Below are 4,967 nucleotides of genomic sequence, written 5' to 3'. Positions count from 1 at the left end.
CCAATTTTAACTGTACATGTCTCCAGATCAAATATAATTCCAGTATCATGTTGTCAAAACTTACTAAAATATTTAGCCTTGCCCCATGTGAAAAAGGCCCTAAGGAATTTCTTCTCTTCTAAGTATTTAGTCTAGAAAAAAAATAACTACTAGGATGTTGGCCTTTCCCAACCAGCTAGCATCAAGGTAGCAAGCTATGCAAGCTCCATCAGGCCAATATTACAGGAGTCCCTGTCTCCTTGCTCAAGGACTAGAGTTTTGATCTGCTGATATAGGAGGAAAGGTGATCATTACCAGTAGCATGAGCCCACATAATTGATCTGCTTATTTATTTATTTATTTTTAAATTTTTTATTTAAACACCTTGATTACATACATGATTGTATTTGGGTTTCAGTCATGTAAAGAACACCACCCATCACCAGTGCAACATTCCCATCACCAATGTCCCAAATCTCCCTCCTCCCCACCCAACCCCTGCCTGTACTCTAGACAGGCTTTCTATTTCCCTCATTCTCATTATTAGGATAGTTCAAAACATAGTTATTTCTCTAACTAAACTCATCACTCTTTGTGGAGAGCTTCATGAGGTGAGCTGGAACTTCCAGCTCTTTTCTATTTTGTGTCTGAAAGTTATTATTGCAAGAATGTCTTTCATTTTTCTTAAAAACCCAGAGATGAGTGAGACCATTCTGCGTCTTTCTCTCTCTCTCTCTGACTTATTTCACTCAGCATAATAGATTCCATGTACATCCATGTATAGGAAAATTTCATGACTTCATCTCTTCTGACGGCTGCATAATATTCCATTGTATATATGTACCACAGTTTCTTTAGCCATTCATCTGTTGAAGGGTATCTTGGCTGTTTCCAGAGTCTTGCTATGGTAAATAGTGCTGCAATGAATATAGGTGTAAGGAAGGGGGTTTTGTATTGTATTTTTGTGTTCCTAGGGTATATTCCTAGGAGTGGATTAGCTGGGTCGAATGGTCACTCAATTTCCAATTTTTGGAGGAATCCCTATATAGCTTTCCTTAGAGGTTGAACTAGACGGCATTCCCACCAGCAGTGGATAAGAGTCCCTTTCTCTCCACATCCCCGCCAACACTGCTTCTTTTCATTCTTTGTGATGTGTGCCAATCTCTGGGGTATGAGGTGGTACTGATCTGCTTTTTTGATGCATTTCTTTCCTATTTACTTTTTCCCTTAATACAGATCATTTACAGACTTGAAATAAACTATTTAGCAAGTATTATTTATACTATTTATTATATATTCTATATACTATATGCTATATATGCTATTATTATATATACTGTTACATATACTATTTAGCAAGTATTTGCTAAGCATAAACTTAGCAAGTATTATGATACTGGGTTAAATTGAAATCTTTTTCTTCTTTAAAGGTGTAAAATTTTAAATAGAATATTACTTGAGTGTTGTATGAAAGGAGAGAAGGTTAGCAGTCATTATCTGAATGCCATCCAGAAGCTCGTTTTATTCCTTTCCTCCCTCACTCCCATCTCTTGCTACCCCACATTTAACCATTTTTCTGTACTATTGATTTTTGTTTTGGCCAAGGTGGATTACGTATCTTTCACAGTAATTTTTTGGGTGGAGTCTGAAGCTTCAGCAGGCAACGCGTCATGGCAAGGTTCCACGCTGTAGGCTTTTGGGTCAAGATAGGGTGAAGATGCAGCCTTGGCTGCCCCCCACAGCTTTCTCTCTCCTTCCTCCCTGTCCCCAGGGTTATTTCTGGACACCTGCTCAGGGACCCAGCAAGTGGGTCTGGGGAGGTGCAATTTAAAAGAGACCCCAGGCCTCCTTGCTCCTGCAAGGGGCTGGGAGGGGACTGGTGAACTTTCAACTTCCAGCAATTAGGAAACAAATGCCTCTCAGGGAGCAGAAGCTTCAGCAGGCAACAAGGGGAGGACATGACTCCATGTTCTCTTTGCTTGTCCAAATCACAGACCAAAGTGGTGTCTCGGAAACACCCCCCCCCTCTTGACTATTTCTAAAACACAAAAGGGACACGTGTATCTCCTTTTTATATCTCAGTTGTATTCCCTTAACATCTATAACTCTTTTCGAACATCCTCATATAGTGACAATTTTGCCCACTGGATTTGTTATTTGATTGTTTGATTTTCCTCCTTTGAGATCTGTTTTATAAGCAATACTGGTAGAAGAGTATCTCTGTATAGATTTCATGTTTGAACCAAGTTACAGGGAATGTTGGACTTTTTATTCGTCGGTCCCTAGATGCACCAACAATATCTTGTGGCATTGCTTCTCTTTTGCATAGGCACATTAAAATGGGAAAATAATACATATGCAAACAAGTTCTTATCTAATAGAGATGGGAACACAAATTTGGTAATGTAATTAGGCCTTTTACCCTGAACATTGGCATAATGATTTGATTTGGCTTAGGCCTCAGAAGAATGGGCATCGCCCACACACACCTGAACAATGGATACCATCTATGGAAACAACCACAATTGTCTATAACATTACCAGGATCCAAGCCTCTACCAGGGAAGACCTACCACTGCTTTGGCATTGACTTACTCCAAAGAGTGCTCCCAACACCCAGGCGACTCAGCAACAGTCTGCATGCAGGGCAGGTCGCTCCACATTTAATGGTATGCTGAAACTAGTGGATGCTCCCCATCAGCCTGACATCGATGAAAGAAATGTACAGAATCCAGAGTCTTTAAATATAAGAATCTGATACCAACAATAGCTAAAGTGTGAAAACGTTTCACCGAGACCACGGAGAATGACTCGAGTTGGACGAACTGGTATGCCTGGAACCCAGAGTTGGTCTTATGCCAATAAACTTCTGGGGTGAGGCCTTTTTGTAATCAGGTCAAGGATTTTTTTTCCATTTTCCCATTTTTCTGGACCTATGTAAACAACGGCAATTACCACTACCACACCTTTACTATATTTTTTTACTCTTATCCTTTAAGGAAAAAAAATACAACTAACTGAATACAACTAACTGAATACAACTAACTGAATACAACTAACAAATAACTGTAGTAGAATGCCTGTCTCAAACACAGGTAGAGGATGGGAAGGGGGGAGGGGGTAATGTTACACTGGTGAAGGGGGGGTGTTCTGGTTATGACTGTAACCCAATTATGATCATGTTACTTAAATAAAAAATATATTTAAAAAAGAATATTCCTAGAATAAAACTAAATTTATAGCCTTGAAACCGGTTTTGCAAGAGATATTAAAGGATTTCTTTATACGACAAAACAGGGACTAGAGCAATAATAGTACAGGTAAGCTGTTTTCCTTGCTTGCGGTCAACCTGGGTTCAAATCTCAACACCCATTATGGCCCCCTTAGCCACCCAGGATTAATTTCTGAGTGCGGACCCAGAAGTAAGCCTGAGCCCTGCTGGGTTTAGCCCCAAACAACAACAAAGACCAAATAAACCTCTAAGCACTTTGTCATTGAGTATGGTACTCACTCAGTATTTATAGTTGCCCCCTACAAAATTAAGAAAGGTCTGCTTCTTTCTAGCTTGCTAAGAGATTTCATAACTTTTAACTGAATTAATGTTTAATTTATATTAGATTTTCTGTCTATTCAGGTGCTTTTTTTGCATCAAGAAATTTTATTATAATCTTTTACTTAATGCAAATACTTAAGCATTAAGTAATATTTTCTAAGAAAATCAATATTTTTCTTTTAAAATAAAATATACTTTTATACGTACATAGGTCTATTCATATTTTCTCTTAACTTTTTAATCTCATTTTTTTAATTTAAGCATTGTGAGTTATAAAGTTCGAAAAGCATTCATTATAGAGTTTCAGGCGTACAGTGTTGCAACACCAACCCCTTCATCAATGTCCAGTTCTACCCACCAATGACCCTAATTTCCCTTTCAATCCCCCCAGCATGCTTCTATAGCAGGCACTTTTTTCTTTTTAATTTTTTTGTCCCCCAATCCATTTTGAGGTACGGTGGTTTACAATAATGTTATTTATAGGGTATCATGCATAGCATTTTGCCTTCTTTCAGCACCCACTCCCCATCTAGTCATCACTTCCCCTATCACTGTCACAATGGTCCTTTCCTGACTTATATCTCCTTCCTGTGCTCAGCCAGTGACAAGCTTCCTTCTAAGGACCAGTTATTTTGCTCTTTGTTTCTATTATATTTAGGCATTAGTTATTCCCTTATTTTGACACTTTATATCCCAGATATTGGTGAAATAGTTTTGTGTCTGTCCTCCCTCTGATTCATTATACTCAGCCTGATATCCTACAGATCCATGTTTGTGTCATCAAATTGTACTATGACATCTTTTCTTTCAGTTGAGTAGTATTCCATTGCATATATTTATTATGATCTCAAGCACTTGGGCTGTTTCTAGATTTTGACTATTGTGAAAAGTGCTGCAATGAACATAGAAGTTACAGATGCCTTTTTACATTTTTTTTTTGGCCCTGGGAATATTTTTCCAGAAATGAAATAGCTAGCTGAGCCATATGAAAGCTCAATTTCTAGGTTTTTTGAGGAATGTCCATATTATCTTCCCAAAAAGTCTGGACCAATCAACAATTCCATCAGCAGTTAGGGTATCTCTTTCTCTCACATCACATAACACTGGTAGTTGTTCTTTTCGATGAGTGCCTGTCTCTCTGGTGTTAGATGATACATCATTGTTTCATTTTGCATTTTCTTGATGCTATGAGCATCTTTTCATGTGCCTTTCAACCATTTGTAGGCTTCATCCAGTTTTTGGTGGCCTTGAATATTGTTTGTATAAAGTTCTATTAGTGCTTTATATATCTTGAATATTAAATCCTTTTTTGACGAGTGGTGGGCAAATAATTTCAGTCTGTGACTGTCCTTCTTCTTCTTCTTCTTCTTCTTCTTCTTCTTCTTCTTCTTCTTCTTCTTCTTCTCCTCCTCCTCCTCCTCCTTCTCCTTCTCTT

General features: G+C 38.2%; 1 pseudogene; it reads left to right on the top strand.

Moving 5' to 3' along the window:
- Nucleotides 1-1,439: 1,439 nt before the first annotated feature.
- On the top strand, nucleotides 1,440-1,471 carry LOC125998505 (uncharacterized; annotated as a pseudogene).
- The last annotated feature ends 3,496 nt before the right edge of the window (nucleotides 1,472-4,967 follow it).

Source organism: Suncus etruscus, chromosome 20, assembly GCF_024139225.1.
Source record: "Suncus etruscus isolate mSunEtr1 chromosome 20, mSunEtr1.pri.cur, whole genome shotgun sequence".
Taxonomy (NCBI): domain Eukaryota; kingdom Metazoa; phylum Chordata; class Mammalia; order Eulipotyphla; family Soricidae; genus Suncus; species Suncus etruscus.
Note: the sequence above shows the minus strand (reverse complement) of the source record. Positions and strands in the feature narration are given on the sequence as shown.